The sequence below is a fragment of the Channa argus genome, unplaced genomic scaffold (assembly GCF_033026475.1).
Source record: "Channa argus isolate prfri unplaced genomic scaffold, Channa argus male v1.0 Contig014, whole genome shotgun sequence".
NCBI classification, from domain to species: Eukaryota; Metazoa; Chordata; class Actinopteri; order Anabantiformes; family Channidae; genus Channa; species Channa argus.
Genome location: NW_027125233.1, coordinates 503,204 through 527,460, shown reverse-complemented (window position 1 = coordinate 527,460; position 24,257 = coordinate 503,204). Strand labels below are relative to the sequence as shown.

General features: G+C 41.5%; 24 pseudogenes; all 24 read right to left on the bottom strand.

Annotated features, from left to right (window-relative positions):
* Positions 1-83: 83 nt before the first annotated feature.
* LOC137113013 (5S ribosomal RNA) lies at positions 84-202 on the bottom strand (annotated as a pseudogene).
* An 857-nt stretch (positions 203-1,059) lies between these two features.
* On the bottom strand, positions 1,060-1,178 carry LOC137113071 (5S ribosomal RNA; annotated as a pseudogene).
* Positions 1,179-2,034: 856 nt separating this feature from the next.
* On the bottom strand, positions 2,035-2,153 carry LOC137113131 (5S ribosomal RNA; annotated as a pseudogene).
* A 1,832-nt stretch (positions 2,154-3,985) lies between these two features.
* LOC137112654 (5S ribosomal RNA) lies at positions 3,986-4,104 on the bottom strand (annotated as a pseudogene).
* Positions 4,105-5,676: 1,572 nt separating this feature from the next.
* On the bottom strand, positions 5,677-5,795 carry LOC137113182 (5S ribosomal RNA; annotated as a pseudogene).
* An 846-nt stretch (positions 5,796-6,641) lies between these two features.
* LOC137113070 (5S ribosomal RNA) lies at positions 6,642-6,760 on the bottom strand (annotated as a pseudogene).
* An 836-nt stretch (positions 6,761-7,596) lies between these two features.
* Positions 7,597-7,715, bottom strand: LOC137113205 (5S ribosomal RNA; annotated as a pseudogene).
* Positions 7,716-8,331: 616 nt separating this feature from the next.
* On the bottom strand, positions 8,332-8,450 carry LOC137112844 (5S ribosomal RNA; annotated as a pseudogene).
* Positions 8,451-10,273: 1,823 nt separating this feature from the next.
* LOC137112843 (5S ribosomal RNA) lies at positions 10,274-10,392 on the bottom strand (annotated as a pseudogene).
* Positions 10,393-11,259: 867 nt separating this feature from the next.
* Positions 11,260-11,378, bottom strand: LOC137112547 (5S ribosomal RNA; annotated as a pseudogene).
* Positions 11,379-11,629: 251 nt separating this feature from the next.
* Positions 11,630-11,748, bottom strand: LOC137112572 (5S ribosomal RNA; annotated as a pseudogene).
* Positions 11,749-12,605: 857 nt separating this feature from the next.
* LOC137112546 (5S ribosomal RNA) lies at positions 12,606-12,724 on the bottom strand (annotated as a pseudogene).
* A 251-nt stretch (positions 12,725-12,975) lies between these two features.
* Positions 12,976-13,094, bottom strand: LOC137113138 (5S ribosomal RNA; annotated as a pseudogene).
* An 857-nt stretch (positions 13,095-13,951) lies between these two features.
* On the bottom strand, positions 13,952-14,070 carry LOC137112653 (5S ribosomal RNA; annotated as a pseudogene).
* Positions 14,071-15,642: 1,572 nt separating this feature from the next.
* On the bottom strand, positions 15,643-15,761 carry LOC137113181 (5S ribosomal RNA; annotated as a pseudogene).
* An 846-nt stretch (positions 15,762-16,607) lies between these two features.
* Positions 16,608-16,726, bottom strand: LOC137113069 (5S ribosomal RNA; annotated as a pseudogene).
* An 836-nt stretch (positions 16,727-17,562) lies between these two features.
* LOC137113204 (5S ribosomal RNA) lies at positions 17,563-17,681 on the bottom strand (annotated as a pseudogene).
* A 616-nt stretch (positions 17,682-18,297) lies between these two features.
* LOC137112842 (5S ribosomal RNA) lies at positions 18,298-18,416 on the bottom strand (annotated as a pseudogene).
* Positions 18,417-20,239: 1,823 nt separating this feature from the next.
* On the bottom strand, positions 20,240-20,358 carry LOC137112841 (5S ribosomal RNA; annotated as a pseudogene).
* An 867-nt stretch (positions 20,359-21,225) lies between these two features.
* On the bottom strand, positions 21,226-21,344 carry LOC137112545 (5S ribosomal RNA; annotated as a pseudogene).
* Positions 21,345-21,595: 251 nt separating this feature from the next.
* Positions 21,596-21,714, bottom strand: LOC137112571 (5S ribosomal RNA; annotated as a pseudogene).
* An 857-nt stretch (positions 21,715-22,571) lies between these two features.
* LOC137112544 (5S ribosomal RNA) lies at positions 22,572-22,690 on the bottom strand (annotated as a pseudogene).
* A 251-nt stretch (positions 22,691-22,941) lies between these two features.
* LOC137113137 (5S ribosomal RNA) lies at positions 22,942-23,060 on the bottom strand (annotated as a pseudogene).
* Positions 23,061-23,917: 857 nt separating this feature from the next.
* LOC137112993 (5S ribosomal RNA) lies at positions 23,918-24,036 on the bottom strand (annotated as a pseudogene).
* Positions 24,037-24,257: the final 221 nt, after the last annotated feature.

The window sequence follows — 24,257 nt, the reverse complement described above, 5'->3', positions numbered from 1 at the left end:
AAATTTGATGAAAATATAGAACAATTTCTATGAATAAATAGGCAGTAACACCAGCTTGTGCTGCCCGTAAACCCAAGCAAAAAAGCTTACAGCACCTGGTATTCCCACGTGGTCTTCCTACCAAGTACTAACCAGGCCCGGCTCTATTTGGCTGCCGAGATCGGACGAGATCGGGCGCTTAGAGAGCGGTGTGGCCGTAAGCTGCATTTGACATCATCAACAGCTCTTAAAAACGCTGGAGAAGCAGAATGCATGACACTTGCTAAGAAGAAGATAAATGTGGCAAAGTACAAAGTACTATAACTGTACTGGTCTGTTACGCCCCTGTCCAGGGGGTCAGGGTGCAACATACAAAGATAAATTAGCATGTTCCCTCTCCGATCCCCAAACCAAAATCCAGGATCGAGATGTTCCAACAGAATGATATTTATTTTAAACGAAAGAAAGTGTCAAACAAAACATGACACTACAACTCAGGGCGAACCAAGGCCAACATAATAAACAAAATAAGCCATTTTCCACAGAAAGTGCTAGCTATCCTGATAGAAATAAACAAACCAAAAGACAGTCGCTAACCCTAACTCCCTAATGTGAAAACAATCCAAAGAAAATGGCAGTTCACCCCTACAGATTTAATACTATTTACAAAATATACAATTTATAAACAAAACCACGGCATAAAACCTAACAATTCAAAAATGCTAAATAAAGTTTGGAAACCAAGAACAGCAAACAGGTGCTGCTGCCAGAAAGAGCCTCGCTAGCTGTTGGGAACCGTACTTTTAAAACTCCAGGAAGTGTAGGATGGACCAATCAGCTTCCTGTACTGCCCCCCAATCCGGCCAATCAGGCAGGGCACCTATAAGAACAAGAAAATAAAAACAACACATATGGCCAGGACCGTAACATGGTCTACTAGTAATGAAGCACGATGGTTGACAAACCAATAAAGTAGCAAAACAGTAATGAAAGAACAAAATTTGATGAAAATATAGAACAATTTCTATGAATAAATAGGCAGTAACACCAGCTTGTGCTGCCCGTAAACCCAAGCAAAAAAGCTTACAGCACCTGGTATTCCCACGCGGTCTTCCTACCAAGTACTAACCAGGCCCGGCTCTATTTGGCTGCCGAGATCGGACGAGATCGGGCGCTTAGAGAGCGGTGTGGCCGTAAGCTGCATTTGACATCATCAACAGCTCTTAAAAACGTTGGAGAAGCAGAATGCATGAAACTTGCTAAGAAGAAGATAAATGTGGCAAAGTACAAAGTACTATAACTGTACTGGTCTGTTACGCCCCTGTCCAGGGGGTCAGGGTGCAACATACAAAGATAAATTAGCATGTTCCCTCTCCGATCCCCAAACCAAAATCCAAGATCGAGATGTTCCAACAGAATGATATTTATTTTAAACGTAGAAAGTGTCAAACAAAACATGACACTACAACTCAGGGCGAACCAAGGCCAACATAATAAACAAAATAAGCCATTTCCCACAGAAAGTGCTAGCTAGCCTGATAGAAATAAACAAACCAAAAGACAGTCGCTAACCCTAACTCCCAAATGTGAAAACAATCCAAAGAAAATGGCAGTTCACCCCTACAGATTTAATACTATTTACAAAATATACAATTTATAAACAAAACCACGGCATAAAACCTAACAATTCAAAAATGCTAAATAAAGTTTGGAAACCAAGAACAGCAAACAGGTGCTGCTGCCAGAAAGAGCCTCGCTAGCTTTTGGGAACCGTACTTTTAAAACTCCAGGAAGTGTAAGATGGACCAATCAGCTTCCTGTACTGCCCCCCAATCCGGCCAATCAGGCAGGGCACCTATAAGAACAAGAAAATAAAAACAACACATATGGCCAGGACCGTAACATGGTCTACTAGTAATGAAGCACGATGGTTGACAAACCAATAAAGTAGCAAAACAGTAATGAAAGAACAAAATTTGATGAAAATATAGAACAATTTCTATGAATAAATAGGCAGTAACACCAGCTTGTGCTGCCCGTAAACCCAAGCAAAAAAGCTTACAGCACCTGGTATTCCCACGCGGTCTTCCTACCAAGTACTAACCAGGCCCGACTCTATTTGGCTGCCGAGATCGGACGAGATCGGGCGCTTAGAGAGCGGTGTGGCCGTAAGCTGCATTTGACATCATCAACAGCTCTTAAAAACGTTGGAGAAGCAGAATGCATGAAACTTGCTAAGAAGAAGATAAATGTGGCAAAGTACAAAGTACTATAACTGTACTGGTCTGTTACGCCCCTGTCCAGGGGGTCAGGGTGCAACATACAAAGATAAATTAGCATGTTCCCTCTCCAATCCCCAAACCAAAATCCAGGATCGAGATGTTCCAACAGAATGATATTTATTTTAAACGAAAGAAAGTCTCAAACAAAACATGACACTACAACTCAGGGCGAACCAAGGCCAACATAATAAACAAAATAAGCCATTTTCCACAGAAAGTGCTAGCTAGCCTGATAGAAATAAACAAACCAAAAGACAGTCGCTAACCCTAACTCCCTAATGTGAAAACAAGAGAAAACAATCAAAAGAAAATGGCTGTTCACCCCTACACATTTAATACTATTTACAAAATATACAATTTATAAACAAAACCACGGCACAAAACCTAACAATTCAAAAATGCTAAATAAGGTTTGGAAACCAAGAACAGCAAACAGGTGCTGCTGCCAGAAAGAGCCTCGCTAGCTGTTGGGAACCGTACTTTTAAAACTCCAGGAAGTGTAGGATGGACCAATCAGCTTCCTGTACTGCCCCTCAATCCGGCCAATCAGGCAGGGCACCTATAAGAACAACAAAATAAAAACAATACATATGGCCAGGACCGTAACATGGTCTACTGGTAATGAAGCACGGTGGTTGACAAACCAATAATGTAGCAAAACAGCAATGAAAGAACAAAATTGATGAAAATATAGAACAATTTCTATGAATAAATAGGCAGTAACACCAGCTTGTGCTGCCCGTAAACCCAAGCAAAAAAGCTTACAGCACCTGGTATTCCCAGGCGGTCTTCCTACCAAGTACTATCCAGGACCTGCTCTATTTGGCTGCCGAGATCGGGCGCTTAGAGAGCGGTGTGGCCGTAAGTTGCATTTGACATCATCAACAGCTCTTAAAAATGCTGGAGAAGCAGAATGCATGACACTTGCTAAGAAGAAGATAAATGTGGCAAAGTACAAAGTACTATAACTGTACTGGTCTGTTACGCCCCTGTCTAGGGGGTCAGGGTGCAACATACAAAGATAAATTAGCATGTTCCCTCTCCGATCCCCAAACCAAAATCCAGGATCGAGATGTTCCAACAGAATGATATTTATTTTAAACGAAAGAAAGTGTCAAACAAAACATGACACTACAACTCAGGGCGAACCAAGGCCAACATAATAAACAAAATAAGCCATTTCCCACAGAAAGTTCTAGCTAGCCTGATAGAAATAAACAAACCAAAAGACAGTCGCTAACCCTAACTCCCAAATGTGAAAACAATCCAAAGAAAATGGCAGTTCACCCCTACAGATTTAATACTATTTACAAAATATACAATTTATAAACAAAACCACGGCATAAAACCTAACAATTCAAAAATGCTAAATAAAGTTTGGAAACCAAGAACAGCAAACAGGTGCTGCTGCCAGAAAGAGCCTCGCTAGCTGTTGGGAACCGTACTTTTAAAACTCCAGGAAGTGTAGGATGGACCAATCAGCTTCCTGTACTGCCCCCCAATCCGGCCAATCAGGCAGGGCACCTATAAGAACAAGAAAATAAAAACAACACATATGGCCAGGACCGTAACATGGTCTACTAGTAATGAAGCACGATGGTTGACAAACCAATAAAGTAGCAAAACAGTAATGAAAGAACAAAATTTGACGAAAATATAGAACAATTTCTATGTATAAATAGGCAGTAACACCAGCTTGTGCTGCCCGTAAACCCAAGCAAAAAAGCTTACAGCACCTTATATTCCCAGGCAGTCTTCCTACCAAGTACTAACCAGGCCCGGCTCTATTTGGCTGCCGAGATCGGACGAGATCGGGCGCTTAGAGAGCGGTGTGGCCGTAAGCTGCATTTGACATCATCAACAGCTCTTAAAAACGTTGGAGAAGCAGAATGCATGAAACTTGCTAAGAAGAAGATAAATGTGGCAAAGTACAAAGTACTATAACTGTACTGGTCTGTTACGCCCCTGTCCAGGGGGTCAGGGTGCAATATACAAAGATAAATTAGCATGTTCCCTCTCCAATCCCCAAACCAAAATCCAGGATCGAGATGTTCCAACAGAATGATATTTATTTTAAACGAAAGAAAGTGTCAAACAAAACATGACACTACAACTCAGGGCGAACCAAGGCCAACATAATAAACAAAAAAACCCATTTCCCACAGAAAGTGCTAGCTAGCCTGATAGAAATAAACAAACCAAAAGACAGTCGCTAACCCTAACTCCCTAATGTGAAAACAAGAGAAAACAATCAAAAGAAAATGGCTGTTCACCCCTACAGATTTAATACTATTTACAAAAATATACAATTTATAAACAAAACCACGGCACAAAACCTAACAATTCAAAAATGCTAAATAAGGTTTGGAAACCAAGAACAGCAAACAGGTGCTGCTGCCAGAAAGAGCCTCGCTAGCTGTCGGGAACTGTACTTTTAAAACTCCAGGAAGTGTAGGATGGACCAATCAGCTTCCTGTACTGCCCCTCAATCCGGCCAATCAGGCAGGGCACCTATAAGAACAACAAAATAAAAACAACACATATGGCCAGGACCGTAACATGGTCTACTAGTAATGAAGCACGGTGGTTGACAAACCAATAATGTAGCAAAACAGCAATGAAAGAACAAAATTTGATGAAAATATAGAACAATTTCTATGAATAAATAGGCAGTAACACCAGCTTGTGCTGCCCGTAAACCCAAGCAAAAAAGCTTACAGCACCTTTTATTCCCAGGCAGTCTTCCTACCAAGTACTAACCAGGCCCGGCTCTATTTGGCTGCCGAGATCGGGCGCTTAGAGAGCGGTGTGGCCGTAAGCTGCATAAAAACGTTGGAGAAGCAGAATGCATGAAACTTGCTAAGAAGAAGATAAATGTGGCAAAGTACAAAGTACTATAACTGTACTGGTCTGTTACGCCCCTGTCCAGGGGGTCAGGGTGCAACATACAAAGATAAATTAGCATGTTCCCTCTCCGATCCCCAAACCAAAATCCAGGATCGAGATGTTCCAACAGAATGATATTTATTTTAAACGAAAGAAAGTGTCAAACAAAACATGACACTACAACTCAGGGCGAACCAAGGCCAACATAATAAACAAAATAAGCCATTTCCCATAGAAAGTGCTAGCTAGCCTGATAGAAATAAACAAACCAAAAGACAGTCGCTAACCCTTACTCCCTAATGTGAAAACAGTCCAAGAAAATGGCAGTTCACCCCTACAGATTTAATACTATTTACAAAATATACAATTTATTTAACATGGTCTACTAGTAATGAAGCACGATGGTTGAGAAACCAATAAAGTAGCAAAACAGCAATGAAAGAACAAAATTTGATGAAAATATAGAACAATTTCTATGAATAAATAGGCAGTAACACCAGCTTGTGCTGCCCGTAAACCCAAGCAAAAAAGCTTACAGCACCTGGTATTCCCAGGCGGTCTTCCTACCAAGTACAAACCAGGCCCGGCTCTATTTGGCTGCCGAGATCGGACGAGATCGGGCGCTTAGAGAGCGGTGTGGCCGTAAGCTGCATAAAAACGTTGGAGAAGCAGAATGCATGAAACTTGCTAAGAAGAAGATAAATGTGGCAAAGTACAAAGTACTATAACTGTACTGGTCTGTTACGCCCCTGTCCAGGGGGTCAGGGTGCAACATACAAAGATAAATTAGCATGTTCCCTCTCCGATCCCCAAACCAAAATCCAGGATCGAGATGTTCCAACAGAATGATATTTATTTTAAACAAAAGAAAGTGTCAAACAAAACATGACACTACAACTCAGGGCGAACCAAGGCCAACATAATAAACAAAATAAGCCATTTCCCATAGAAAGTGCTAGCTAGCCTGATAGAAATAAACAAACCAAAAGACAGTCGCTAACCCTAACTCCCTAATGTGAAAACAAGAGAAAACAATCAAAAGAAAATGGCTGTTCACCCCTAAAGATTTAATACTATTTACAAAATATACAATTTATAAACAAAACCACGGCACAAAACCTAACAATTCAAAAATGCTAAATAAGGTTTGGAAACCAAGAACAGCAAACAGGTGCTGCTGCCAGAAAGAGCCTTGCTAGCTGTTGGGAACCGTACTTTTAAAACTCCAGGAAGTGTAGGATGGACCAATCAGCTTCCTGTACTGCCCCCCAATCCGGCCAATCAGGCAGGGCACCTATAAGAACAAGAAAATAAAAACAACACATATGGCCAGGACCGTAACATGGTCTACTAGTAATGAAGCACGATGGTTGACAAACCAATAAAGTAGCAAAACAGTAATGAAAGAACAAAATTTGATGAATATATAGAACAATTTCTATGAATAAATAGGCAGTAACGCCAGCTTGTGCTGCCCGTAAACCCAAGCAAAAAAGCTTACAGCACCTGGTATTCCCACGCGGTCTTCCTACCAAGTACTAACCAGGCCCGGCTCTATTTGGCTGCCGAGATCGGACGAGATCGGGCGCTTAGAGAGCGGTGTGGCCGTAAGCTGCATAAAAACGTTGGAGAAGCAGAATGCATGAAACTTGCTAAGAAGAAGATAAATGTGGCAAAGTACAAAGTACTAAAACTGTACTGGTCTGTTACGCCCCTGTCCAGGGGGTCAGGGTGCAACATACAAAGATAAATTAGCATGTTCCCTCTCCGATCCCCAAACCAAACTCCAGTATCGAGATGTTCCAACAGAATGATATTTATTTTAAACGAAAGAAAGTGTCAAACAAAACATGACACTACAACTCAGGGCGAACCAAGGCCAACATAATAAACAAAATAAGCCATTTCCCACAGAAAGTGCTAGCTAGCCTGATAGAAATAAACAATCCAAAAGACAGTCGCTAACCCTAACTCCCTAATGTGAAAACAGTCCAAAGAAAATGGCTGTTCACCCCTACAGATTTAATACTATTTACAAAATATACAATTTATAAACAAAACCACGGCACAAAACCTAACAATTCAAAAATGCTAAATAAGGTTTGGAAACCAAGAACAGCAAACAGGTGCTGGTGCCAGAAAGAGCCTCGCTAGCTGTTGGGAACCGTACTTTTAAAAATCCAGGAAGTGTAGGATGGACCAATCAGCTTCCTGTACTGCCCCTCAATCCGGCCAATCAGGCAGGGCACCTATAAGAACAACAAATCAAAAACAACACATATGGCCAGGACCGTAACATGGTCTACTAGTAATGAAGCACGATGGTTGACAAACCAATAAAGTAGCAAAACAGTAATGAAAGAACAAAATTTGATGAAAATATACAACAATTTCTATGAATAAATAGGCAGTAACACCAGCTTGTGCTGCCCGTAAACCCAAGCAAAAAAGTTTACAGCACCTGGTATTCCCAGGCGGTCTTCCTACCAAGTACTAACCAGGCCCGGCTCTATTTGGCTGCCGAGATCGGACGAGATCGGGCGCTTAGAGAGCGGTGTGGCCGTAAGCTGCATTTGACATCATCAACAGCTCTTAAAAACGTTGGAGAAGCAGAATGCATGAAACTTGCTAAGAAGAAGATAAATGTGGCAAAGTACAAAGTACTATAACTGTACTGGTCTGTTACGCCCCTGTCCAGGGGGTCAGGGTGCAACATACAAAGATAAATTAGCATGTTCCCTCTCCAATCCCCAAACCAAAATCCAGGATCGAGATGTTCCAACAGAATGATATTTATTTTAAACGAAAGAAAGTGTCAAACAAAACATGACACTACAACTCAGGGCGAACCAAGGCCAACATAATAAACAAAATAAGCCATTTCCCACAGAAAGTGCTAGCTAGCCTGATAGAAATAAACAAACCAAAAGACAGTCGCTAACCCTTACTCCCTAATGTGAAAACAGTCCAAGAAAATGGCAGTTCACCCCTACAGATTTAATACTATTTACAAAATATACAATTTATTTAACATGGTCTACTAGTAATGAAGCACGATGGTTGAGAAACCAATAAAGTAGCAAAACAGCAATGAAAGAACAAAATTTGATGAAAATATAGAACAATTTCTATGAATAAATAGGCAGTAACACCAGCTTGTGCTGCCCGTAAACCCAAGCAAGAAAGCTTACAGCACCTGGTATTCCCAGGCGGTCTTCCTACCAAGTACTAACCAGGCCCGGCTCTATTTGGCTGCCGAGATCGGACGAGATCGGGCGCTTAGAGAGCGGTGTGGCCGTAAGCTGCATTTGACATCATCAACAGCTCTTAAAAACTTTGGAGAAGCAGAATGCATGAAACTTGCTAAGAAGAAGATAAATGTGGCAAAGTACAAAGTACTATAACTGTACTGCTCTGTTACGCCCCTGTCCAGGGGGTCAGGGTGCAACATACAAAGATAAATTAGCATGTTCCCTCTCCAATCCCCAAACCAAAATCCAGGATCGAGATGTTCCAACAGAATGATATTTATTTTAAACGAAAGAAAGTGTCAAACAAAACATGACACTACAACTCAGGGCGAACCAAGGCCAACATAATAAACAAAATAAGCCATTTCCCACAGAAAGTGCTAGCTAGCCTGATAGAAATAAACAAACCAAAAGACAGTCGCTAACCCTAACTCCCTAATGTGAAAACAAGAGAAAACAATCAAAAGAAAATGGCTGTTCACCCCTACAGATTTAATACTATTTACAAAAATATACAATTTATAAACAAAACCACGGCACAAAACCTAACAATTCAAAAATGCTAAATAAGGTTTGGAAACCAAGAACAGCAAACAGGTGCTGCTGCCAGAAAGAGCCTCGCTAGCTGTTGGGAACTGTACTTTTAAAACTCCAGGAAGTGTAGGATGGACCAATCAGCTTCCTGTACTGCCCCTCAATCCGGCCAATCAGGCAGGGCACCTATAAGAACAACAAAATAAAAACAACACATATGGCCAGGACCGTAACATGGTCTACTAGTAATGAAGCACGATGGTTGACAAACCAATAATGTAGCAAAACAGCAATGAAAGAACAAAATTTGATGAAAATATAGAACAATTTCTATGAATAAATAGGCAGTAACACCAGCTTGTGCTGCCCGTAAACCCAAGCAAAAAAGCTTACAGCACCTTTTATTCCCAGGCAGTCTTCCTACCAAGTACTAACCAGGCCCGGCTCTATTTGGCTGCCGAGATCGGGCGCTTAGAGAGCGGTGTGGCCGTAAGCTGCATAAAAACGTTGGAGAAGCAGAATGCATGAAACTTGCTAAGAAGAAGATAAATGTGGCAAAGTACAAAGTACTATAACTGTACTGGTCTGTTACGCCCCTGTCCAGGGGGTCAGGGTGCAACATACAAAGATAAATTAGCATGTTCCCTCTCCGATCCCCAAACCAAAATCCAGGATCGAGATGTTCCAACAGAATGATATTTATTTTAAACGAAAGAAAGTGTCAAACAAAACATGACACTACAACTCAGGGCGAACCAAGGCCAACATAATAAACAAAATAAGCCATTTCCCATAGAAAGTGCTAGCTAGCCTGATAGAAATAAACAAACCAAAAGACAGTCGCTAACCCTAACTTCCTAATGTGAAAACAAGAGAAAACAATCAAAAGAAAATGGCTGTTCACCCCTAAAGATTTAATACTATTTACAAAATATACAATTTATAAACAAAACCACGGCACAAAACCTAACAATTCAAAAATGCTAAATAAGGTTTGGAAACCAAGAACAGCAAACAGGTGCTGCTGCCAGAAAGAGCCTTGCTAGCTGTTGGGAACCGTACTTTTAAAACTCCAGGAAGTGTAGGATGGACCAATCAGCTTCCTGTACTGCCCCCCAATCCGGCCAATCAGGCAGGGCACCTATAAGAACAACAAAATAAAAACAACACATATGGCCAGGACCGTAACATGGTCTACTAGTAATGAAGGACGATGGTTGACAAACCAATAAAGTAGCAAAACAGCAATGAAAGAACAAAATTTGATGAAAATATAGAACAATTTCTATGAATAAATAGGCAGTAACACCAGCTTGTACTGCCCGTAAACCCAAGCAAAAAAGCTTACAGCACCTGGTATTCCCAGGCGGTCTTCCTACCAAGTACTAACCAGGCCCGGCTCTATTTGGCTGCCGAGATCGGACGAGATCGGGCGCTTAGAGAGCGGTGTGGCCGTAAGCTGCATTTGACATCATCAACAGCTCTTAAAAACGCTGGAGAAGCAGAATGCATGACACTTGCTAAGAAGAAGATAAATGTGGCAAAGTACAAAGTACTATAACTGTACTGGTCTGTTACGCCCCTGTCTAGGGGTTCAGGGTGCAACATACAAAGATAAATTAGCATGTTCCCTCTCTGATCCCCAAACCAAAATCCAGGATCGGGATGTTCCAACAGAATGATATTTATTTTAAACGAAAGAAAGTGTCAAACAAAACATGACACTACAACTCAGGGCGAACCAAGGCCAACATAATAAACAAAATAAGCCATTTCCCACAGAAAGTGCTAGCTAGCCTGATAGAAATAAACAAACAAAAAGACAGTCGCTAACCCTAACTCCCTAATGTGAAAACAAGAGAAAACAATCAAAAGAAAATGGCAGTTCACCCCTACAGATCTAATACTATTTACAAAATATACAATTTATAAACAAAACCACGGCACAAAACCTAACAATTCAAAAATGCTAAATAAGGTTTGGAAACCAAGAACAGCAAACAGGTGCTGCTGCCAGAAAGAGCCTCGCTAGCTGTTGGGAACCGTACTTTTAAAACTCCAGGAAGTGTAGGATGGACCAATCAGCTTCCTGTACTGCCCCCCAATCCGGCCAATCAGGCAGGGCACCTATAAGAACAACAAAATAAAAACAACACATATGGCCAGGACCGTAACATGGTCTACTAGTAATGAAGCACAATGGTTGACAAACCAATAAAGTAGCAAAACCGCAATGAAAGAACAAAATTTGATGAAAATATAGAACAATTTCTATGAATAAATTGGCAGTAACACCAGCTTGTGCTGCCCGTAAACCCAAGCAAAAAAGCTTACAGCACCTGGTATTCCCAGGCGGTCTTCCTACCAAGTACTAACAAGGCCCGGCCCTATTTGGCTGCCGAGATCGGACGAGATCGGGCGCTTCGAGAGCGGTGTGGCCGTAAGCTGCATTTGATATCATCAACAGCTCCTAAAAACGCTGGAGAAGCAGAATGCATGACACTCGCTAAGAAGAAGATAAATGTGGCAAAGTACTAAAACGGTACCGGTCTAGTAGTAAAGAAGCACGATGGTTGACAAACCAATAAAACAGCAAAACAGCAATGAAAGAACAAAATTTGATGAAAATATAGAACAATTTCTATGAATAAATAGGCAGTAACACCAGCTTGTGCTGCCCGTAAACCCAAGCAAAAAAGCTTACAGCACCTGGTATTCCCAGACGGTCTTCCTACCAAGTACTAACCAGGCCTGGCTCTATTTGGCTGCCGAGATCAGACGAGATCGGGCGCTTAGAGAGCGGTGTGGCCGTAAGCTGCATTTGACATCATCAACAGCTCTTAAAAACGCTGGAGAAGCAGAATGCATGACACTTGCTAAGAAGAAGATAAATGTGGCAAAGTACAAAGTACTATAACTGTACTGGTCTGTTACGCCCCTGTCTAGGGGCTCAGGGTGCAACATACAAAGATAAATTAGCATGTTCCCTCTCTGATCCCCAAACCAAAATCCAGGATCGAGATGTTCCAACAGAATGATATTTATTTTAAACGAAAGAAAGTGTCAAATAAAACATGACACTACAACTCAGGGCGAACCAAGGCCAACATAATAAACAAAATTTGCCATTTCCCACAGAAAGTGCTAGCTAGCCCGATAGAAATAAACAAACCAAAAGACAGTCGCTAACCCTAACTCCCAAATGTGAAAACAGTCCAAAGAAAATGGTAGTTCACCCCTACAGATCTAATACTATTTACAAAATATACAATTTATAAACAAAACCACGGCACAAAACCTAACAATTCAAAAATGCTAAATAAGGTTTGGAAACCAAGAACAGCAAACAGGTGCTGCTGCCAGAAAGAGCCTCGCTAGCTGTTGGGAACCGTACTTTTAAAACTCCAGGAAGTGTAGGATGGACCAATCAGCTTCCTGTACTGCCCCCCAATCCGGCCAATCAGGCAGGGCACCTATAAGAACAACAAAATAAAAACAACACATATGGCCAGGACCGTAACATGGTCTACTAGTAATGAAGCACAATGGTTGACAAACCAATAAAGTAGCAAAACCGCAATGAAAGAACAAAATTTGATGAAAATATAGAACAATTTCTATGAATAAATTGGCAGTAACACCAGCTTGTGCTGCCCGTAAACCCAAGCAAAAAAGCTTACAGCACCTGGTATTCCCAGGCGGTCTTCCTACCAAGTACTAACAAGGCCCGGCCCTATTTGGCTGCCGAGATCGGACGAGATCGGGCGCTTCGAGAGCGGTGTGGCCGTAAGCTGCATTTGATATCATCAACAGCTCCTAAAAACGCTGGAGAAGCAGAATGCATGACACTCGCTAAGAAGAAGATAAATGTGGCAAAGTACTAAAACGGTACCGGTCTAGTAGTAAAGAAGCACGATGGTTGACAAACCAATAAAACAGCAAAACAGCAATGAAAGAACAAAATTTGATGAAAATATAGAACAATTTCTATGAATAAATAGGCAGTAACACCAGCTTGTGCTGCCCGTAAACCCAAGCAAAAAAGCTTACAGCACCTGGTATTCCCAGGTGGTCTTCCTACCAAGTACTAACCAGGCCCGGCTCTATTTGGCTGCCGAGATCCGACGAGATCGGGCGCTTAGAGAGCGGTGTGGCCGTAAGCTGCATTTGACATCATCAACAGCTCTTAAAAACGCTGGAGAAGCAGAATGCATGACACTTGCTAAGAAGAAGATAAATGTGGCAAAGTACAAAGTACTATAACTGTACTGGTCTGTTACGCCCCTGTCTAGGGGGTCAGGGTGAAACATACAAAGATAAATTTGCATGTTCCCTCTCCGATCCCCAAACCAAAATCCAGGATCGAGATGTTCCAACAGAATGATATTTATTTTAAACGAAAGAAAGTGTCAAACAAAACATGACACTACAACTCAGGGCGAACCAAGGCCAACATAATAAACAAAATAAGCCATTTCCCACAGAAAGTTCTAGCTAGCCTGATAGAAATAAACAAACCAAAAGACAGTCGCTAACCCTAACTCCCAAATGTGAAAACAATCCAAAGAAAATGGCAGTTCACCCCTACAGATTTAATACTATTTACAAAATATACAATTTATAAACAAAACCACGGCATAAAACCTAACAATTCAAAAATGCTAAATAAAGTTTGGAAACCAAGAACAGCAAACAGGTGCTGCTGCCAGAAAGAGCCTCGCTAGCTGTTGGGAACCGTACTTTTAAAACTCCAGGAAGTGTAGGATGGACCAATCAGCTTCCTGTACTGCCCCCCAATCCGGCCAATCAGGCAGGGCACCTATAAGAACAAGAAAATAAAAACAACACATATGGCCAGGACCGTAACATGGTCTACTAGTAATGAAGCACGATGGTTGACAAACCAATAAAGTAGCAAAACAGTAATGAAAGAACAAAATTTGACGAAAATATAGAACAATTTCTATGTATAAATAGGCAGTAACACCAGCTTGTGCTGCCCGTAAACCCAAGCAAAAAAGCTTACAGCACCTTATATTCCCAGGCAGTCTTCCTACCAAGTACTAACCAGGCCCGGCTCTATTTGGCTGCCGAGATCGGACGAGATCGGGCGCTTAGAGAGCGGTGTGGCCGTAAGCTGCATTTGACATCATCAACAGCTCTTAAAAACGTTGGAGAAGCAGAATGCATGAAACTTGCTAAGAAGAAGATAAATGTGGCAAAGTACAAAGTACTATAACTGTACTGGTCTGTTACGCCCCTGTCCAGGGGGTCAGGGTGCAATATACAAAGATAAATTAGCATGTTCCCTCTCCAATCCCCAAACCAAAATCCAGGATCGAGATGTTCCAACAGAATGATATTTATTTTAAACGAAAGAAAGTGTCAAACAAAACATGACACTACAACTCAGGGCGAACCAAGGCCAACATAATAAACAAAAAAACCCATTTCCCACAGAAAGTGCTAGCTAGCCTGATAGAAATAAACAAACCAAAAGACAGTCGCTAACCCTAACTCCCTAATGTGAAAACAAGAGAAAACAATCAAAAGAAAATGGCTGTTCACCCCTACAGATTTAATACTATTTACAAAAATATACAATTTATAAACAAAACCACGGCACAAAACCTAACAATTCAAAAATGCTAAATAAGGTTTGGAAACCAAGAACAGCAAACAGGTGCTGCTGCCAGAAAGAGCCTCGCTAGCTGTCGGGAACTGTACTTTTAAAACTCCAGGAAGTGTAGGATGGACCAATCAGCTTCCTGTACTGCCCCTCAATCCGGCCAATCAGGCAGGGCACCTATAAGAACAACAAAATAAAAACAACACATATGGCCAGGACCGTAACATGGTCTACTAGTAATGAAGCACGGTGGTTGACAAACCAATAATGTAGCAAAACAGCAATGAAAGAACAAAATTTGATGAAAATATAGAACAATTTCTATGAATAAATAGGCAGTAACACCAGCTTGTGCTGCCCGTAAACCCAAGCAAAAAAGCTTACAGCACCTTTTATTCCCAGGCAGTCTTCCTACCAAGTACTAACCAGGCCCGGCTCTATTTGGCTGCCGAGATCGGGCGCTTAGAGAGCGGTGTGGCCGTAAGCTGCATAAAAACGTTGGAGAAGCAGAATGCATGAAACTTGCTAAGAAGAAGATAAATGTGGCAAAGTACAAAGTACTATAACTGTACTGGTCTGTTACGCCCCTGTCCAGGGGGTCAGGGTGCAACATACAAAGATAAATTAGCATGTTCCCTCTCCGATCCCCAAACCAAAATCCAGGATCGAGATGTTCCAACAGAATGATATTTATTTTAAACGAAAGAAAGTGTCAAACAAAACATGACACTACAACTCAGGGCGAACCAAGGCCAACATAATAAACAAAATAAGCCATTTCCCATAGAAAGTGCTAGCTAGCCTGATAGAAATAAACAAACCAAAAGACAGTCGCTAACCCTTACTCCCTAATGTGAAAACAGTCCAAGAAAATGGCAGTTCACCCCTACAGATTTAATACTATTTACAAAATATACAATTTATTTAACATGGTCTACTAGTAATGAAGCACGATGGTTGAGAAACCAATAAAGTAGCAAAACAGCAATGAAAGAACAAAATTTGATGAAAATATAGAACAATTTCTATGAATAAATAGGCAGTAACACCAGCTTGTGCTGCCCGTAAACCCAAGCAAAAAAGCTTACAGCACCTGGTATTCCCAGGCGGTCTTCCTACCAAGTACAAACCAGGCCCGGCTCTATTTGGCTGCCGAGATCGGACGAGATCGGGCGCTTAGAGAGCGGTGTGGCCGTAAGCTGCATAAAAACGTTGGAGAAGCAGAATGCATGAAACTTGCTAAGAAGAAGATAAATGTGGCAAAGTACAAAGTACTATAACTGTACTGGTCTGTTACGCCCCTGTCCAGGGGGTCAGGGTGCAACATACAAAGATAAATTAGCATGTTCCCTCTCCGATCCCCAAACCAAAATCCAGGATCGAGATGTTCCAACAGAATGATATTTATTTTAAACAAAAGAAAGTGTCAAACAAAACATGACACTACAACTCAGGGCGAACCAAGGCCAACATAATAAACAAAATAAGCCATTTCCCATAGAAAGTGCTAGCTAGCCTGATAGAAATAAACAAACCAAAAGACAGTCGCTAACCCTAACTCCCTAATGTGAAAACAAGAGAAAACAATCAAAAGAAAATGGCTGTTCACCCCTAAAGATTTAATACTATTTACAAAATATACAATTTATAAACAAAACCACGGCACAAAACCTAACAATTCAAAAATGCTAAATAAGGTTTGGAAACCAAGAACAGCAAACAGGTGCTGCTGCCAGAAAGAGCCTTGCTAGCTGTTGGGAACCGTACTTTTAAAACTCCAGGAAGTGTAGGATGGACCAATCAGCTTCCTGTACTGCCCCCCAATCCGGCCAATCAGGCAGGGCACCTATAAGAACAAGAAAATAAAAACAACACATATGGCCAGGACCGTAACATGGTCTACTAGTAATGAAGCACGATGGTTGACAAACCAATAAAGTAGCAAAACAGTAATGAAAGAACAAAATTTGATGAATATATAGAACAATTTCTATGAATAAATAGGCAGTAACGCCAGCTTGTGCTGCCCGTAAACCCAAGCAAAAAAGCTTACAGCACCTGGTATTCCCACGCGGTCTTCCTACCAAGTACTAACCAGGCCCGGCTCTATTTGGCTGCCGAGATCGGACGAGATCGGGCGCTTAGAGAGCGGTGTGGCCGTAAGCTGCATAAAAACGTTGGAGAAGCAGAATGCATGAAACTTGCTAAGAAGAAGATAAATGTGGCAAAGTAGAAAGTACTAAAACTGTACTGGTCTGTTACGCCCCTGTCCAGGGGGTCAGGGTGCAACATACAAAGATAAATTAGCATGTTCCCTCTCCGATCCCCAAACCAAACTCCAGTATCGAGATGTTCCAACAGAATGATATTTATTTTAAACGAAAGAAAGTGTCAAACAAAACATGACACTACAACTCAGGGCGAACCAAGGCCAACATAATAAACAAAATAAGCCATTTCCCACAGAAAGTGCTAGCTAGCCTGATAGAAATAAACAATCCAAAAGACAGTCGCTAACCCTAACTCCCTAATGTGAAAACAGTCCAAAGAAAATGGCTGTTCACCCCTACAGATTTAATACTATTTACAAAATATACAATTTATAAACAAAACCACGGCACAAAACCTAACAATTCAAAAATGCTAAATAAGGTTTGGAAACCAAGAACAGCAAACAGGTGCTGGTGCCAGAAAGAGCCTCGCTAGCTGTTGGGAACCGTACTTTTAAAAATCCAGGAAGTGTAGGATGGACCAATCAGCTTCCTGTACTGCCCCTCAATCCGGCCAATCAGGCAGGGCACCTATAAGAACAACAAATCAAAAACAACACATATGGCCAGGACCGTAACATGGTCTACTAGTAATGAAGCACGATGGTTGACAAACCAATAAAGTAGCAAAACAGTAATGAAAGAACAAAATTTGATGAAAATATACAACAATTTCTATGAATAAATAGGCAGTAACACCAGCTTGTGCTGCCCGTAAACCCAAGCAAAAAAGTTTACAGCACCTGGTATTCCCAGGCGGTCTTCCTACCAAGTACTAACCAGGCCCGGCTCTATTTGGCTGCCGAGATCGGACGAGATCGGGCGCTTAGAGAGCGGTGTGGCCGTAAGCTGCATTTGACATCATCAACAGCTCTTAAAAACGTTGGAGAAGCAGAATGCATGAAACTTGCTAAGAAGAAGATAAATGTGGCAAAGTACAAAGTACTATAACTGTACTGGTCTGTTACGCCCCTGTCCAGGGGGTCAGGGTGCAACATACAAAGATAAATTAGCATGTTCCCTCTCCAATCCCCAAACCAAAATCCAGGATCGAGATGTTCCAACAGAATGATATTTATTTTAAACGAAAGAAAGTGTCAAACAAAACATGACACTACAACTCAGGGCGAACCAAGGCCAACATAATAAACAAAATAAGCCATTTCCCACAGAAAGTGCTAGCTAGCCTGATAGAAATAAACAAACCAAAAGACAGTCGCTAACCCTTACTCCCTAATGTGAAAACAGTCCAAGAAAATGGCAGTTCACCCCTACAGATTTAATACTATTTACAAAATATACAATTTATTTAACATGGTCTACTAGTAATGAAGCACGATGGTTGAGAAACCAATAAAGTAGCAAAACAGCAATGAAAGAACAAAATTTGATGAAAATATAGAACAATTTCTATGAATAAATAGGCAGTAACACCAGCTTGTGCTGCCCGTAAACCCAAGCAAGAAAGCTTACAGCACCTGGTATTCCCAGGCGGTCTTCCTACCAAGTACTAACCAGGCCCGGCTCTATTTGGCTGCCGAGATCGGACGAGATCGGGCGCTTAGAGAGCGGTGTGGCCGTAAGCTGCATTTGACATCATCAACAGCTCTTAAAAACTTTGGAGAAGCAGAATGCATGAAACTTGCTAAGAAGAAGATAAATGTGGCAAAGTACAAAGTACTATAACTGTACTGCTCTGTTACGCCCCTGTCCAGGGGGTCAGGGTGCAACATACAAAGATAAATTAGCATGTTCCCTCTCCAATCCCCAAACCAAAATCCAGGATCGAGATGTTCCAACAGAATGATATTTATTTTAAACGAAAGAAAGTGTCAAACAAAACATGACACTACAACTCAGGGCGAACCAAGGCCAACATAATAAACAAAATAAGCCATTTCCCACAGAAAGTGCTAGCTAGCCTGATAGAAATAAACAAACCAAAAGACAGTCGCTAACCCTAACTCCCTAATGTGAAAACAAGAGAAAACAATCAAAAGAAAATGGCTGTTCACCCCTACAGATTTAATACTATTTACAAAAATATACAATTTATAAACAAAACCACGGCACAAAACCTAACAATTCAAAAATGCTAAATAAGGTTTGGAAACCAAGAACAGCAAACAGGTGCTGCTGCCAGAAAGAGCCTCGCTAGCTGTTGGGAACTGTACTTTTAAAACTCCAGGAAGTGTAGGATGGACCAATCAGCTTCCTGTACTGCCCCTCAATCCGGCCAATCAGGCAGGGCACCTATAAGAACAACAAAATAAAAACAACACATATGGCCAGGACCGTAACATGGTCTACTAGTAATGAAGCACGATGGTTGACAAACCAATAATGTAGCAAAACAGCAATGAAAGAACAAAATTTGATGAAAATATAGAACAATTTCTATGAATAAATAGGCAGTAACACCAGCTTGTGCTGCCCGTAAACCCAAGCAAAAAAGCTTACAGCACCTTTTATTCCCAGGCAGTCTTCCTACCAAGTACTAACCAGGCCCGGCTCTATTTGGCTGCCGAGATCGGGCGCTTAGAGAGCGGTGTGGCCGTAAGCTGCATAAAAACGTTGGAGAAGCAGAATGCATGAAACTTGCTAAGAAGAAGATAAATGTGGCAAAGTACAAAGTACTATAACTGTACTGGTCTGTTACGCCCCTGTCCAGGGGGTCAGGGTGCAACATACAAAGATAAATTAGCATGTTCCCTCTCCGATCCCCAAACCAAAATCCAGGATCGAGATGTTCCAACAGAATGATATTTATTTTAAACGAAAGAAAGTGTCAAACAAAACATGACACTACAACTCAGGGCGAACCAAGGCCAACATAATAAACAAAATAAGCCATTTCCCATAGAAAGTGCTAGCTAGCCTGATAGAAATAAACAAACCAAAAGACAGTCGCTAACCCTAACTTCCTAATGTGAAAACAAGAGAAAACAATCAAAAGAAAATGGCTGTTCACCCCTAAAGATTTAATACTATTTACAAAATATACAATTTATAAACAAAACCACGGCACAAAACCTAACAATTCAAAAATGCTAAATAAGGTTTGGAAACCAAGAACAGCAAACAGGTGCTGCTGCCAGAAAGAGCCTTGCTAGCTGTTGGGAACCGTACTTTTAAAACTCCAGGAAGTGTAGGATGGACCAATCAGCTTCCTGTACTGCCCCCCAATCCGGCCAATCAGGCAGGGCACCTATAAGAACAACAAAATAAAAACAACACATATGGCCAGGACCGTAACATGGTCTACTAGTAATGAAGGACGATGGTTGACAAACCAATAAAGTAGCAAAACAGCAATGAAAGAACAAAATTTGATGAAAATATAGAACAATTTCTATGAATAAATAGGCAGTAACACCAGCTTGTACTGCCCGTAAACCCAAGCAAAAAAGCTTACAGCACCTGGTATTCCCAGGCGGTCTTCCTACCAAGTACTAACCAGGCCCGGCTCTATTTGGCTGCCGAGATCGGACGAGATCGGGCGCTTAGAGAGCGGTGTGGCCGTAAGCTGCATTTGACATCATCAACAGCTCTTAAAAACGCTGGAGAAGCAGAATGCATGACACTTGCTAAGAAGAAGATAAATGTGGCAAAGTACAAAGTACTATAACTGTACTGGTCTGTTACGCCCCTGTCTAGGGGTTCAGGGTGCAACATACAAAGATAAATTAGCATGTTCCCTCTCTGATCCCCAAACCAAAATCCAGGATCGGGATGTTCCAACAGAATGATATTTATTTTAAACGAAAGAAAGTGTCAAACAAAACATGACACTACAACTCAGGGCGAACCAAGGCCAACATAATAAACAAAATAAGCCATTTCCCACAGAAAGTGCTAGCTAGCCTGATAGAAATAAACAAACAAAAAGACAGTCGCTAACCCTAACTCCCTAATGTGAAAACAAGAGAAAACAATCAAAAGAAAATGGCAGTTCACCCCTACAGATCTAATACTATTTACAAAATATACAATTTATAAACAAAACCACGGCACAAAACCTAACAATTAAAAAATGCTAAATAAGGTTTGGAAACCAAGAACAGCAAACAGGTGCTGCTGCCAGAAAGAGCCTCGCTAGCTGTTGGGAACCGTACTTTTAAAACTCCAGGAAGTGTAGGATGGACCAATCAGCTTCCTGTACTGCCCCCCAATCCGGCCAATCAGGCAGGGCACCTATAAGAACAACAAAATAAAAACAACACATATGGCCAGGACCGTAACATGGTCTACTAGTAATGAAGCACAATGGTTGACAAACCAATAAAGTAGCAAAACCGCAATGAAAGAACAAAATTTGATGAAAATATAGAACAATTTCTATGAATAAATTGGCAGTAACACCAGCTTGTGCTGCCCGTAAACCCAAGCAAAAAAGCTTACAGCACCTGGTATTCCCAGGCGGTCTTCCTACCAAGTACTAACAAGGCCCGGCCCTATTTGGCTGCCGAGATCGGACGAGATCGGGCGCTTCGAGAGCGGTGTGGCCGTAAGCTGCATTTGATATCATCAACAGCTCCTAAAAACGCTGGAGAAGCAGAATGCATGACACTCGCTAAGAAGAAGATAAATGTGGCAAAGTACTAAAACGGTACCGGTCTAGTAGTAAAGAAGCACGATGGTTGACAAACCAATAAAACAGCAAAACAGCAATGAAAGAACAAAATTTGATGAAAATATAGAACAATTTCTATGAATAAATAGGCAGTAACACCAGCTTGTGCTGCCCGTAAACCCAAGCAAAAAAGCTTACAGCACCTGGTATTCCCAGACGGTCTTCCTACCAAGTACTAACCAGGCCTGGCTCTATTTGGCTGCCGAGATCAGACGAGATCGGGCGCTTAGAGAGCGGTGTGGCCGTAAGCTGCATTTGACATCATCAACAGCTCTTAAAAACGCTGGAGAAGCAGAATGCATGACACTTGCTAAGAAGAAGATAAATGTGGCAAAGTACAAAGTACTATAACTGTACTGGTCTGTTACGCCCCTGTCTAGGGGCTCAGGGTGCAACATACAAAGATAAATTAGCATGTTCCCTCTCTGATCCCCAAACCAAAATCCAGGATCGAGATGTTCCAACAGAATGATATTTATTTTAAACGAAAGAAAGTGTCAAATAAAACATGACACTACAACTCAGGGCGAACCAAGGCCAACATAATAAACAAAATTTGCCATTTCCCACAGAAAGTGCTAGCTAGCCCGATAGAAATAAACAAACCAAAAGACAGTCGCTAACCCTAACTCCCAAATGTGAAAACAGTCCAAAGAAAATGGTAGTTCACCCCTACAGATCTAATACTATTTACAAAATATACAATTTATAAACAAAACCACGGCACAAAACCTAACAATTCAAAAATGCTAAATAAGGTTTGGAAACCAAGAACAGCAAACAGGTGCTGCTGCCAGAAAGAGCCTCGCTAGCTGTTGGGAACCGTACTTTTAAAACTCCAGGAAGTGTAGGATGGACCAATCAGCTTCCTGTACTGCCCCCCAATCCGGCCAATCAGGCAGGGCACCTATAAGAACAACAAAATAAAAACAACACATATGGCCAGGACCGTAACATGGTCTACTAGTAATGAAGCACAATGGTTGACAAACCAATAAAGTAGCAAAACCGCAATGAAAGAACAAAATTTGATGAAAATATAGAACAATTTCTATGAATAAATTGGCAGTAACACCAGCTTGTGCTGCCCGTAAACCCAAGCAAAAAAGCTTACAGCACCTGGTATTCCCAGGCGGTCTTCCTACCAAGTACTAACAAGGCCCGGCCCTATTTGGCTGCCGAGATCGGACGAGATCGGGCGCTTCGAGAGCGGTGTGGCCGTAAGCTGCATTTGATATCATCAACAGCTCCTAAAAACGCTGGAGAAGCAGAATGCATGACACTCGCTAAGAAGAAGATAAATGTGGCAAAGTACTAAAACGGTACCGGTCTAGTAGTAAAGAAGCACGATGGTTGACAAACCAATAAAACAGCAAAACAGCAATGAAAGAACAAAATTTGATGAAAATATAGAACAATTTCTATGAATAAATAGGCAGTAACACCAGCTTGTGCTGCCCGTAAACCCAAGCAAAAAAGCTTACAGCACCTGGTATTCCCAGGTGGTCTTCCTACCAAGTACTAACCAGGCCCGGCTCTATTTGGCTGCCGAGATCCGACGAGATCGGGCGCTTAGAGAGCGGTGTGGCCGTAAGCTGCATTTGACATCATCAACAGCTCTTAAAAACGCTGGAGAAGCAGAATGCATGACACTTGCTAAGAAGAAGATAAATGTGGCAAAGTACAAAGTACTATAACTGTACTGGTCTGTTACGCCCCTGTCTAGGGGGTCAGGGTGAAACATACAAAGATAAATTTGCATGTTCCCTCTCCGATCCCCAAACCAAAATCCAGGATCGAGATGTTCCAACAGAATGATATTTATTTTAAACGAAAGAAAGTGTCAAACAAAACATGACACTACAACTCAGGGCGAACCAAGGCCAACATAATAAACAAAATAAGCCATTTCCCACAGAAAGCGCTAGCTAGCCTGATAGAAATAAACAAACCAAAAGACAGTCGCTAACCCTAACTCCCTAATGTGAAAACAGTCCAAAGAAAATGGCAGTTCACCCCTACAGATTTAATACTATTTACAAAATATACAATTTATAAACAAAACCACGGCACAAAACCTAACAATTCAAAAATGCTAAATAAGGTTTGGAAACCAAGAACAGCAAACAGGTGCTGATGCCAGAAAGAGCCTCGCTAGCTGTTGGGAACCGTACTTTTAAAACTCCAGGAAGTGTAGGATGGACCAATCAGCTTCCTGTACTTCCCCCAAATCCGGCCAATCAGGCAGGGCACCTATAAGAACAAGAAAATAAAAACAACACATATGGCCAGGACCGTAACATGGTCTACTAGTAATGAAGCACGATGGTTGGCAAACCAATAAAGTAGCAAAACAGCAATGAAAGAACAAAATTTGATGAAAATATAGAACAATTTCTATGAATAAATAGGCAGTAACACCAGCTTGTGCTGCCCGTAAACCCAAGCAAAAAAGCTTACAGCACCTGGTATTCCCAGGCGGTCTTCCTACCAAGTACTAACCAGGCCCGGCCCTATTTGGCTGCCGAGATCGGACGAGATCGGGCGCTTAAAGAGCGGTGTGGCCGTAAGCTGCATTTGACATCATCAACAGCTCTTAAAAACGCTGGAGAAGCAGAATGCATGACACTTGCTAAGAAGAAGATAAATGTGGCAAAGTACAAAGTACTATAACTGTACTGGTCTGTTACGCCCCTGTCTAGGGGCTCAGGGTGCAACATACAAAGATAAATTTGCATGTTCCCTCTCCGATCCCCAAACCAAAATCCAGGATCGAGATGTTCCAACAGAATG